The 14534-nt window shown below is 34.3% G+C and overlaps 1 protein-coding gene across 1 annotated transcript in view; it reads right to left on the bottom strand.

Moving 5' to 3' along the window:
• CTNNA3 (catenin alpha 3) overlaps positions 1-14534 on the bottom strand; it is a 1449816-nt gene that overhangs the window by 1347542 nt on the left and 87740 nt on the right. The window lies entirely within an intron of this gene.

Consider the following 14534-nt stretch of genomic DNA (forward strand, 5'->3'; position numbering starts at 1 on the left):
GGCAGAGAAGAGAATAAAAAAGACTGAGCAATCACTTAGAGAGATATGGGATTATACGAGGCAAACTAACATACAAATTATAGGTATCCTTGAGGGAGAAGAAAAAGAGCTAAAAGCACGGAAAATCTATTCAAGGGAATTACTGATGAAAACTTCCCTGGTATCACCACAGACTCAGCTATCCATATACAAGAAGGTCATGGAACACCAGGAAGATTCATAGCAAATAGGATATCTCCAACACATATAGCAATCAAACTGGCCAAAGTCAAAATGAAGGAGAAAATTCTACAAGAAGAAAGATGAAAGCAACAACTAACCTACAAAGGAAACCCCACCAGGCTAACTTCAGACTTCTCAGCAGAGACCTTGCAAGTCAGAAGGGACTGGGACCCCACTATCAATCTTTCTAAACAGAACTGCCAACCTAGGATTTTGTATCATACAAATGTAAGTTTCACAATTAATGAAGAAATCAAGTCTTTTCCAGACAAGCAAACATTGAGGGAATTAATTTGTCATGAGCAGACATGCCATGCAGGAAATACTCAGAACTGCATTATACATGAATCAGGACAATAGATATCTACCAGTGTAAAATCACCCCAAAAAGCTAAAGTTCACAACTTGTTAAAGAGAGAAACAAAGCAATAAGGTACTACCCAATATAATGAACAGAACAGCATACCACATATCAATTTTATCACTCAATGTTAATGATCTGAATCCTCCACTCAAAATACACAGGCTGGCTGAACAGGTGAAAAAACACAACCCAAGTATCTACTGTCTCCAGAAAACACATCTAAACAACAAGGATACAAACAGACTCAATGTGAAAGGATGGAGAAAAATACTCCACACAAATGGAAACCAAAAGAGAGCAGGTACAGCCATTCTCATATCAGATAAAATTGACTTTAAATAAACAATGATAAAGAAAGACTAACATGGTCATGATATAATGGTGAAGGGAGCAATTCAACAAGAAGATACAACAATCCTAAATATTTATGCACCCAACACAGGAGCTCCCAGATACATAAAGCAAATTCTATCCAAGATAACCAAAGAAATAAATATTATAGTAGTATCATAATTTCTGAGGACTTCAACATACCACTGTCAAGCTGGACAAATCATCAAAGCAGAAAATAAATAAACACTGGACTTAAAATGGGACTCTAAAACAATGGACCTAACAGACACAGAACATTCTACCCCAAAACTACCAAATATATAATACATTCTTCTCATAAGCACATGGGACATTCTCCAAGATTGATCACATCTTAGGCCACAAAACATGTCTCAACAAATTCAAAAACACCGAAATCATACCATGTATCTCCTCGGACCACAGTGGAATAAATCTAGAAATCAACTCCAAGAGAAACACTGAAATCTGTACAAAGTCATGGTAATTAAACAATCTGCTGCTGAATGATTACTGGGTCAATAATGACATTAAGATGGAAATCAAAAGATTCCTCAGACTAAACAACAAAGGGGACACAAGTATCAACATCTATGGGATGCAGCAAAAGGGGTCCTAAGGCAAAAATTCATAGCCTTAAATGCCCACATCAAAAAGACAGAAAGATCACAAATAAACAACACAATGTCACATCTCAAGGAGCTACAAAAGAGGAGGAAAAAATGAATAAAGGTCAGAGCAGAACTAAATGAAATGTAAAACAAAAAATAATAATACAAGGGATCAACAAGATAAAAAGTTAGTTTTTTGAAAAGGTAAACAAAATCAATAGACCTCTTACTAAATTAACCAGGAATATAAGAGAAAGGCCCCAAATAAGCTCAATCAGAAATGAAAAAGGAGATATTACAACTGACACCATAAAAATACAAAACATCATCCAAGAATCCTACAAAAATCTCTATGCACATAAACTAGAAAATGCAGAGGAAATGGACAAATTCCTAGAAACACACAACCTCCCAAGACTCAATCAGAAAAGAGATAAAACTCCTGAACAGACCAATAATGAGCAGTGAGATAGAAGCAGTAATAAAAAAATCTTCTAACTTTTTTGTTAGAAGAAGCCCCAGACCAGATGGATTCACAGCCGAATTCTACCAGACTTAAAAAGAAGAGCTGGTCCCCATACTACAGAAATTATTCCATAACATTGAGAAGGTAATTCTCCCCAAGTCATTCTACAAAGCCAATATCACCTTGATTCCAAAGCCAGGAAAGTACACAACAAAAGAGAAAACTGCAAACCAATATACCTCATGAATATACATGCAAAAATCCTCAATAAAATACTAACAAACTAAATTCAACAGCGCATCAAAAAAATAATCTACCATGACCAAGTGGGCTTCATCCCAGAGACTCAAGGTTGGCCCCATGTATGTAAATCAATAAATGTGATTCACTACATAAGCAGAAACAAAAACAAATGCCAAATGATCATCTCAATAGATGCAGACAAAGCATTTGACAAAATTCTGCACCCTTTCATGATAAAAACCCTCCACAAACTAGGCATAGAAAGAACATATCTCAAAATTACAAAAGCCATATATGACAAACCCACAGCCAACATAATATGACTGGGGAAAAGTTGCAAGAATCTTCCCTAAGAACGGGAACAAGACAAGGGTGCCCACTGTCATGAATTCTATTCAAGATAGTGCTAGAAGTCCTTACCAGAGCAATCAGACAAGAGAAAGAAATAGAGGGTAACCTAATCAGGAAAGAGGAAGTCAAAGTTTTGCTTTTCATTGATGATATGATCTCTTATCCAGAAAATCCCAAAGAGTCCATCAAGAGACTCCTGGAATTGATAAATAAATTCAGCAAAGTTTCAGGTTACAAAATAAATGTATAAAAATCAGTAGCATTTCTATGTATCAATAACAATCAAGCTGAGAGTCAAATCACAATCTTAATACCATTCATAATAGGTACAAAGAAAATACATTACTTGAGAAGATACTTAACCAAGGAAGTGAAAGATCTCTACAGGGAGAATTATGAAACTCTGAGGAAAGAAATCGCAGAAGGCACAAATGAATGGAAGAAGTTAAACTGTCCCTGTTTGGTGATGACATGATCTTATATAAAGAAAACTCTAAAGACGCCATCAAAAAACTTTTAGAAGTAATAAATGAATTCAGTAAAGTTGCAGGATACAAAATCACATGCAAAAATCAGTAGCATTTCTATACACTAACATTAACTATCTAGAAGAGAAACTAATCCTATTTATAATAGTTACAATAAAATAAAATACTTAGGAATAAATTTAACCAAGGAGGTGAAAGATCTGTACACTGGCAATTATACATCATTGATGAAGAAAATTGAAGAAGACACAAATAAATGGAAAGATATATTATGGTCAAATCAGAAGAATCAATATTGTTAAAATGACCATACTACCCAAAGTGATCTATACATTCGATGCAATACCCATCAAATTTCCAAAGGCATTTTTCACAGAAATAGCAAAATAATCCTAAAATGTGTGTGGAACTATTTTTAAAAACCCAAATAGCTAAAGCAATCTTGAGCAAGAAGAATAAAGCAGGAAGCATTATACTTTCTAATTTCTAATTATATTACAAATCTATAGTTATCAAAACAGTATGGTACTGGCATAAAAACAGACATATAGACCAATGGAACACAAAAGAAATCCCAGAAATAGAACCACATATATACAGTCAACTACTTTTTGATGAAGATGCCAAGAATACACAATGGGGAATGGATGGTTTTTCAGCAAATGGGGTTGAAAATTTTGGACATCTACATGCAAAAAAAAAATGAAATGTTATTCTTATCTTTTACTATATGTAAAAATTAACTCAAAATGGATTAAAGATTTTACATAAGACCTGAAACCATAAAACTTCTACAACAAAACACAGGGGAAAAACTCTATGACATTGGTCTTAGCAATCATTTTTCGAATATGACCCCATAAGTATGGGCAACAAAAGCAAAAGTAAATAAATGGAACTATATCGAACCAAAAAGTTTCTGCACAGCAATGTAAACAATCAACAAAATGAAAAGGCAACCCACAGAATGGGAGAAAATATTTTCAGACCATATACCCAATAAGAGGTAATATCCCAAATACATAAGGAACTCATACAACCCAAAAGCAACAACAAACAAAAAAACACAAATAACCCAATTAAAAATGGGCAAAGGATCTGATAGACATTTTGCTAAGGAAGACATATGAATGTCCAACAGGTATATGAAAAGGTATTCAACATCACTAATCATCAGAGTGATGCAAATTCAAAACACAATAAGATATCCTCACATCTACACCTATGAGGATGGCTATTATCAAAAATTCAAAAAATAACAAGTGTTGGTGAAGGTGGGCCGAAAAGGGAACCCATACATTGTTGGTAGGAATGTAAATTGGTACAGCCATTATGGAAAATAGTATGGAAGTTCCTAAAAATAAAAAAGTAGAACTATTATATAATCTAGCACTCTCACTTGTGAGTATATATTCAAAGGAAATGTAATCAATTCCTTGAAGAGATATCTGCACTCCCATACTCACTGAAGCATTACTCACAATAGTCAAGATATGGAAACAACCTATAAGTGTCCCTTAACAGATGAATGGATTAAAAAAAATCACATATATAATATTTATTTTTTCTATACAGAATGGAATATTATTAAGCCCTCAAAAAGAAGAAAAACCTGCCATTTTTGATAACATGGATGAACCTGTAGAACATTATACTAAATGAAATAAGCTAGATACAGAAAAACAAATATTAAATAATCTCACTGATATGTGAAATTTAAAAAAGGGTGGTGTTTAGGGGTAGAGGAGTGGGAGAAATGAGGAAATGTTGGTAAAGGGTACAAACTTTCAGTTATAAGATGAAGAAGTTCTAGAAACCTAATACACAGTATAGTGACTATAGTTAATTATAAGGTATACTTGAAATTTGCAAAGAGAGATCTTATTCTCACCATAAAAAAGTAACTGTGAGACAATGGATATATTAATTAGCTTCATTGTGGTAATCATTTCACAATGTATATGTATATCAAAACATCACATTATACACCTTGAATATGTACAATTGCTAGTTAATTATCCTTCATAAAGCTAAAAAATATAAAAATAAACTATAAAATTTGTGTTGATGGATATTATATTAATAGTAAGGAGAGAAATATCATGTATGTTCTACATACAGACACAAACCTTACTTCTGGATCATTATTCAAATCAAAAATATTTACCAAATACTTACTATGTTCCTGGACTATATTAGGCCCTTGAGATACAACTGGAAATAATGCTCTCATACAATTTATTATTTAAACTTCCTTCCTACTTGAAGTGTGGTCCACAGACCAGCAGCAACAGGATCATTGGGGAGCCTGTTTACCTCTCCAGTCTCATTCCAAACCTACTAAATCCAAACTTGGATTTCAACAAAATGCTCAGGTGATTTGTATACGTATTAAAGTTTGAGAAGCACTACTTTAGAGAAGCACTGGTTTAGAGGACATAGGATATATAAATTGTCAAAGAAATCAAAATTCTATTGCGATAGAAAAGCACAAAATGATGTGGTTTTTGCATTATTTGTGTATCATGTGAAGTAGTTGAACCAGATGATGCTTGTAAGTCCTTCCTTGTCTAAAGTGTTATAATATTACATTGTCTTTTCTTTTTTAAAAAAAAGTCTCTACTGAATTATTTCCATTTATAGCCACCTCAGTATCTAATATGGTATATTCATCTATATATAGGTAGATGTTAAAAGCATCTTTGTTGTTCCTGCAGTTTGATATGAAACCCAATTCCCTGGATGATTCCATAGTTCCAATGCAACAATGTTCCTGCAGACTCAAAAGACCATACCCTTTCTGTTTCTCCCTTCATCCTAGTAGAAAATTCTATTCTGATTCAGATTCCTAGGGTCCAATCTGAAAGACCAGAACTCCTACCTGGAGTGCAAGCATAATCAGAAAGAAATGGATTTCACTGAAAAGTCAATTGTGTGGCATTCCCATTTCAGTGCTTTGTTGTTCATTTCTGTGAACAATTAAAGTCCATTCTTTTTTCCTTGAGTGGGAAAACGGAGATGGGGAGTGGCTGGAGGCTTACATTTTAGAGAAGACTCCACCCACACCTTTTATTAAGGGGACTAGGAGGGACACCTCCATTCCATTCTCCACTGGATGAAGGAATGTCACTACTTGAGCACCTGGAAGAGGTTATAGCAGAAGAAATGCTTCTCAAGACACAGGAGCCAGCAGAATTACATCTTTTCCTGGAGAAACCAGCTCTCACTTCCACAGATGTTGCTATCAGAGCCTCTCATTCTCACTGCCTCTGAGCAAGCACTCCCAATCCATGAATCCCTGTGAAATAAACTGAATGGTCTGGCTTTGTTTTAACATTACAAAGGATTTCTGTGACCAGTCCAGACTCAGAATTATGCAGCTTTTCAAACAGGAGAGAAATGTTTTTCATATTACAGGTCCTCTCTTGGCTTCATGATACAAACCTGAGATACCCAAGGATCAATATACAAGCTTCTGACTTATACTAAAGGATTCATCAAAGAACCAAAGGTTAGGAGAAAATATAACTTCCTGTTATTGTCCAAGTTCTGTCATTAACAAAGTGCGTGGCCTTGTACAAGACATTTAATCATGCACCTCATTTTTCTGATCTTTAAAGTAAAACAGTTGGGTTAGATGAATTCTAAAGACTCTTCTTTAGTTTAATGTTCTCTGGTCTAGCATGCCCTCGGTAGTTTGCATCTTAAACCACCAGAGGTCATAATTTTAGCAGTGAAAGATTATCCTCTATTCATGCACATACCATTTTCAAGCTATAAAACAGAGATAGATACCATTTTCACAGCTAACTTTTTTCAGGACTTTTCTATTATTTTTCCTCAATACCAACTTTTAGCAACAACCTTATGGACTTAGATGTGTCAGTATAAGACATGCACAAATAAGCATCACATTAATGCAACGTTGAAGTTTTTTTACCATCTCTGAAATTTCTATCAGCAATGTAAATTCTGAAACAACCCATAACAAAGAATTAATTATTTCAATAAACATTCCCCACTATAAAGTAGCTATAAGTTGCCCGCAAGGCAAACTATCAGATAGCAAACAACCTTGTAAAAATTAATAAATCTTTCCTAGTGCATGAAAATCAGCTAGTGCTTGATTCAACGGCTTTCTTCCTAAGTGCCATCAATAAACTGAACTCCAGAGACAACAAATGCAAACAGAATAGCAACCTTTAGGACTTAAAAGATGTCTCTGTAATGTTTTTACTTTACTAATTTAATAGAAGACACTTCCGTGTCATGACCATTAACTATCCAATGTGGAAATCAAATTTTAGAAGGAGAACAAATGTATAAGATGCATCATTTTGATCATTCATTTTTAAATAAAGGGCAAGTTTCTTATATAAAAATCCATAAAGTTTTTTCTTCAGACTATAAATATAGAAAAAGAAATCACCCTATAAAGATCTGCAGTTTATGAAGTAGTGAAAATGGTCAAATGGCTATTGCAATAAGCTAGAAATTAGGAAATGTGAATATTAATTCTGAATTTGCTACTGACTCAAGATGACCTTGAATGATATATCCAACCTTCTTTTCTCTATATATATCCAAAAACTCAAGAATAAATTTAATACCACATCCCTTTTTCATTTGAAACAAATAACTGTGTATAATTGAATAAAAATAAAATTGCATACATAGTGGACAGAATAAAACATGCTTGAGTTGGTTTGAACTTTGGTTGTAGCACACTGTTTAATAATTCAACATGTTTTATACCTGTGCAATAAATTTTTAAATGATGTCTGAAATGCTTTGAGATCTTCACAAACAGGCTTATAAATAGCATAAATAATCATTTTACTTGATCGGGCAAATAAGAAACAGAATACCATCTGAGACAGACATGAATATTTTAATGTAGCAGTCTTTGGTTCGCTTACTCTTAAAAGAAATAATTCAATTGGAACTCTTTCAAGAGAGTTTGATTAATTGCAGAACAAGGAAGGGAAGACTCTTCTCCCAATTGAGCGATTTAACATATTTCATTTTACAAAGGCCACTGAAATGAATCTATTGCTTATAGAACCATTGTTCTAGAAGCTTAGCACCCCCCTTTAGTGCTCATTCACTCCAGCTCCCAATTACACTCTTCCTTAGATTGCATCTTAATAATTCCAGATGTATATGTTCTTTATTTTTAAAGGTCTCAAGTAAAATATATTTACAACATCTATTTTAGTGTTAACCCCAATAGGAAGTTATTTCTAACTTATAGTGTCCTTACAGATAAACAACTCCCAATGCAATATTATCCTGGCTGATCCATTACATTTTCTTCCCTATAAGTCTTTATATGGTTGAAGATTATTATTGGAATTCATCAACTTCCTCTTCTCTATATGCTATAATACAACAATAAGCCCAGAACTATTCAGTTCTGTTTTGCTAAGCATTTTTTCCACAAAATTCTTACATTACTGTCTTCTGTTCTCAGGATAAGGAATTTCCATGTGGTCAGTCATTATCCATCTGGAATTTTTTTCTTTTCTTTTCCTTTTAAAATATTTAATTGACAAAGATTGAATATATTCAAGGTGCACAACATGATGGTTTGATATATAGATATGTCCACACACACCTATATAGACTTTGTATAATGATTACCACAATCAAATTAACACCTCCATCACCACTCATGCTATACATTAAATTCCCAGAACTTGTTCAACTTGTAACTGAAAGTTTGTACCTTTTGATCAACATCTCCTCATTTCCCTCACCCCCCAGTCCCTAGAAATCATCCTTGTAGTCTCTGCTTCTGTAAGTTTGACTTTTTTAAATTCCACACATAAGTGAGATTATAGAATATGTGTCTTTCTGTGTCTGACTTATTTCACTTAGCATTAATGTCTTCCAGGTTCAACTATGTCATCCCAAAGGCAGGATGTCCTTCTTTTTAAAGGTTGGGAAATATTCCATTGTATACATAAAACACATTTTTCAATCCATTCATCTGTCAATGAACATTTAGGTTGTTTCCATATCTTGGTTGTTGTGAATAATGCTGTAATGAACATGGGTGCAGATATCTCTGCACGATACTGATTTCATTTCCTTTGGATATATACCCAGAGGTGGGCTGATGATTCTTTTTATGTGTATTTATTTTAGAATATTATGGGGATACAAATGTTTTGATTACATGGATTGCTTCTGTACTGTTTAAGTCAAAGTTATACATGAGCCCATCACCCAGATAGTGTACATTGTTAGGTATGATTTCACTCATCCTCCCCGCCCCCTTCCCACCTGCTTAATTGCCGCTGCTTTTTACTTCCATGTGTGCAGATGAGTGCTGATCAGTTAGTTCCAATTTAATAGTGAGTACATGTGGTGTTTATTTTTTCATTCTTGCAATACTTCACTTAGGAGAATAGTCTCCAGTTCCATCCAGATTCTTCCAAAAGGTATTAATTCATTCTTTTATGGCTGACTAAAGCACTCCATGGTATACATATACCACATTTTATTAATCTGCTCATGAATTCATGGGCACTTGAGTTGATTCCACATCTTTTCAATTGTGAATTGTGCTGCTATAAACATTCGAGTGCAAGTGTCTTTTTGACTTTTTTCCTTTGAATAAATACCCAGTAGTAGGATTGCTGGATCAAATGGTAGGTCTACTTTTAGTTCTTTGAGGAATCTTCATACTATTTTCCATACAAGTTATACTAGTTTGCAGTCCCGCCAACCGTATATAAGCACTCCTTTCTCTCTGCATCCATGCCAGCATCTGTTGTTTTGGGACTTTTTGATAAAAGCCATTCTCACTGGGGTTAGGTGATATCTCCCTGTGGTTTTTATTTGCATTTCCCTGATGATTAGAGATGTTGAGCATTTTTTCATATGTTTCTTGGCCATTAATCTATCTTCTTTTGAAAAGCTTCTATTCATGTCTTTTGCCCACTTTTTAATGGGGTTGTTTGATTTTTTTTTTTTCTTGCTGATTTGATTGAGTTCTTTGTAGATTCTGGATAGGTCTTATAATAGCTCTATTTTTTATTTTTTGAGGAACTGCCATACTTTTTCCGTAATGACAGTACCAAGTTACATTCCCACCAACAATGTGTAAGGCTTCCCTTTTCTTCATATCATAACCAACTCTTGTTATCTCTTGTCTTTCACACTTATTAGGGTGTCTATTATGAAAAAGACCAGTGATGGCAAGTAGAATTCTGGGATTTTTTTTGTTGCTGTGCTTTGTCTTTTTTTTTTTTAGAGACAGAGTATTACTCTGTCACCCAGGCTGGAGTGTAGTGGCACAATCACAGCTCACTGTAACCTCAAATTCTTGGGGTCAAGCAATCTGCCTGCCCTCAAAGTCCTGAGTAGCTAGAAGTATAGGTGTGTGCCACCACACTTAGTTAATTTTTTTTATTTTTTTGTAGAAGTATCATAAACAAAAAAATTCCTTAGCCCTCTGAGCCTCAGTTTTCTCATCTTGGAAATCAAGCTAATAATATCTAAACTGAAGAGTCGGTGAGAAGATTAAATGAGATAATATATTTAAAGCACTTGAACAAAAATCCTCTAGCTCACACAGAGTTCTCAAAAATGGTAGTTTAATATCACTGACAATTGGCTCCAATGTTACTTTAAAATATGTAAATGGTTCAAACAACTATCTAAAACTTAGTTTTGAAAATGTCAACATGTATTATTGATGCCTAGAACTACATTTTCTGAATTCTAATTACTATTTGTCAAGTATGTAACCAAATGACTAAATGAAATTCCAGTGATGAGGATTTTTTTATTATTATTATTATTATTCAAGTGCAACAAGGTGACTATAACATTGCTGAGGAGGAGATGCCTCTTTCCATTCCATTCTCCCTGGACCAATCAGTCATTTTAAATTAAGGAGCCATGCTTCCTCTGAATATAAACATGGCAATAAAGAGGCTGTCCTTTTATATTTTATATAGGCTGTCCTTGTAGATTATAATATGTAATATTATTATATGCGATATTATAATATAACACAGAGACTCCAGTTAATGGCTCATAAGTTAGATGGCCAACAGTGCTATAGAGAAAAATTAAGTAGGGAAAAGGATGGATAATGTTGGAAAGGGAGGGACTGCTTTTTTAAGTAAGTCGTCAGTGAAGGCCTCAATGTTAAAATATTATTTGAACAAAATCTGAAAAAAGTGAAAAAGCTATCCACATGCATGAAACAAAGGAAATAGCCTGTGCTAAGGACCCCAGGCAGAAGTACTCAGGACCTTAATTTCACTGCCCATCAAGAGACACCACCTTAAAAACCAAATGTTGCAACTCCCTTCTTGAAAGTTACTAACATATTCTTTTTGTGACACAGATCACCAACTGCTAGAGTATGTATGTCCAAAAACACCCCATCCTCTATGTTCAGAACAATGCTAGACACTATGTGCAGCACAAAACTATATAAAATAGAGAACATATCCATATCCTTATGGAACTTATAAACCATTTAGGAAAATGGCTCATGAGAACAACACAAAACAACATTATAATAGCTACCACTTAATACTAAATCCATGCCAGGTGCTGTGCTGAATTCTTTATGTATACCTTAAAGGACTTACTTTATATATTGTTTTCTCAAAACAGGCAGTAAGTTAGGTGTTATTTTCCTAATGTTTTAAAAGAAGAAACTCGGTGCCTAAGGCAGTACAAATAGTCTAACCAGGTTTGGCTAACTACTACAAATTCCACACTCTGACCACAGCACTTACATAGATTCTCAATAAGTATATAATTAATCAGATACTAAATCATATGACACATAAAAGCTAAGAATGGCAAAGAATGAAGAGTTTACATGTTGACTAGAGGTCATAGAAAGCAGTGTCATGAGGGAGGCTAGACTTTAGTTTCACTTTAAAGAATGGGAATAAGTACTTAAATAAGTATGTAAACAGAAAGGGGCTATATATTCTAAATACCAAGTTATATAAACCTTATGCAAAGGTCAGAAGGCAAGAATATCATGCCATGATCAGGAAGACAAGGATCAGGGTATGTGATGTGTTCCAAAGTGGATGTATACCTGAAGTACAATGTTTTAATTTTATATATTTCACATCAACGTGTAAATATGCTTTAGTTTATATAATGTTGAAGTCACAAATTTATATCAAAGGACCTCAGAAGCCTCTGGAAAGGAAATGTGTTTTATAGTGTTATTAAATATATTATGGGTAAAAGAAGAGAAGAAAGAATTAAATTAGAGTCCACATTATCAAATCTTATTTTATTTTACTTCACAAAGCCAAAGCCCCAAGGAAATCTCTTGATTTATAACCTCTCAAATTAATACACAAATCTGAGATCTATGTAATAGCTAGAGCTTGCTGTTACCATTCCTATGTCACATCAACAAGGAGGATAAAAACCAAGCAGTCCAAGCGGATAAATAGTGAGAACTGAAAAAGTCTCCAGATTTTCAGGTTAATCCTGTTTTGTCATCCTTTTACTTCAGGCTAACTCATCCCAGTAAACCCACCACCTCATCTATCACAGCCTCCTCTGTCACCTTTACCAACCAAAGCTATTTGCAACATTAGTCTTTTTGAAAGTAAGAAAATGGAGAGATGGCTTGTGCCCTGACCCAAGGAATAGCTGAAGTACAAGCACTCACTCTTTAAGAAGCTAAATTCACACCTAGGAAAGAAAGCACATACTCTGAGACGCTATCTGGTACTGGGAAAGAAATCTCTCAAAAGTGATGTTAAAAATATCACAGAAAGGAACAGAAAATAAAATGTAATGAATGAGTCCAAGAAAATAATTATAGTCGATTCATTGGACATCCATAATTCAAAGCTAAAGTAACATGGGCATCTTCTGTTTGTTTAAAGAAATGAATAGAAGAATGAAATATGTTAGGAGAAAACTTAAATAATACACAGGGCAAGGAACAATCTGTCCAGGAAGCTAAGGGCTAATACCCTTTTGCATTTTAAAAGTGTAGCAAAACACATTGATTTTAATTGCCTATAATCTGAGGCCCAAACTTTTGGCATCTTCTTTGTTCATAGCAACCATACCACCAATAACATTTATTGAGCATTTGCCATGAGTGAGATACTGTTGTTAGCACTGGATAGAATATGCATTAAATGTGACAGACAAGGCCCTGTCCTTATGGAGCTTACATTCTGTTGCAATGAGGAGTGATAAATATGTTGGACCAGGGAACAAACCATGACTAATTCTCTGGTACAAAGAATACTGCCTTATAATGAGGAAGCTTTATTGCTGAATTAGCAACTTTACAGAAACCTGAATCTTTTCCAATAGGAGAAAAACACTCTCTAGTTTTGCTTAATAGGTTTTTGGAGCTTTAAAGGAAGGAATAGGATGGGAAATAAAAGACAAGTCCCACCAAGTAAGAGAAGAGCTAATGTTCTGACCCTTTGAACCCTGCCCATCGAGAAAACATAACACTCCAGATTTGGAGTCAGGCTGATTTAGATGTGAAGCCCAGCTTCACGTCTTAATAGTGCAATGACCTTAGGCAAGTTAATTTATTCTATTAACAGTTTTCTCTTCTGTAAAATAGTGCTAATAAAACCTACCCCACTGTGTTGTTATAAGCATTCAATGACTTAATCATATGACATGGTATATAGTTGTCATTTAATAAATAGCATATATGATTTTCATATATACATATATACATACCACATTTATCTTTTCCTCACACACATGCAATTTACCTATCTTTCCTCAATGCCATTCTCCTACAGTCCTACCTTTCTGCCCTTGAAGCATTCACCGTCTCCCAAATTTACAATTAGCTAATGTAAGAATCTAATCACTGAAAACGTGCTAATGAGAAAGGATAAGAGAAGAAGACAGTGACTACTGCCTGCCAGCTCAAATATCCCTCAGTGGTAAAATATGATCTTGGAAACAAAACTGTACTAAAAATTGCATAGGCCAGAGCAGTGACTCACGGTGTGAATCTTAAGCAGCATTTTCTGGGAGTTTACTATAGTATCTCTCAGTAACTATGACTGCTTCTATCATATGTGCTAATATCTCCTAAACCATCACTAATTAAAAAAAATAAAACTTAAATGAATTGTGTCCTTTTTCATATAAATTAATGTATGTGCAAAAATAATTCATTTGCCTTGGAACATTCCACAAACCAAATATAACTCCCAGGAAAATAGGGTCATAGAAAAGTTAAACGTCCATGTAACATCTGCGATACAGCAAGATCTAGAACACAAATCTCTTATTCACCTAATATTTCTACACCATACCAAGTTGACTTAATGAGGTTTAACCAAATATAGGAAGTCTTGCTTTAAAAACTCCCATCCAAAATATCACAAAACCTTGCGAATTAGGCAGTGGCAAGAATGTCACACCCTTCACCACGCTAACAGGAAAGA

Source organism: Lemur catta, chromosome 14 (genome assembly GCF_020740605.2).
Source record: "Lemur catta isolate mLemCat1 chromosome 14, mLemCat1.pri, whole genome shotgun sequence".
NCBI lineage: Eukaryota > Metazoa > Chordata > Mammalia > Primates > Lemuridae > Lemur > Lemur catta.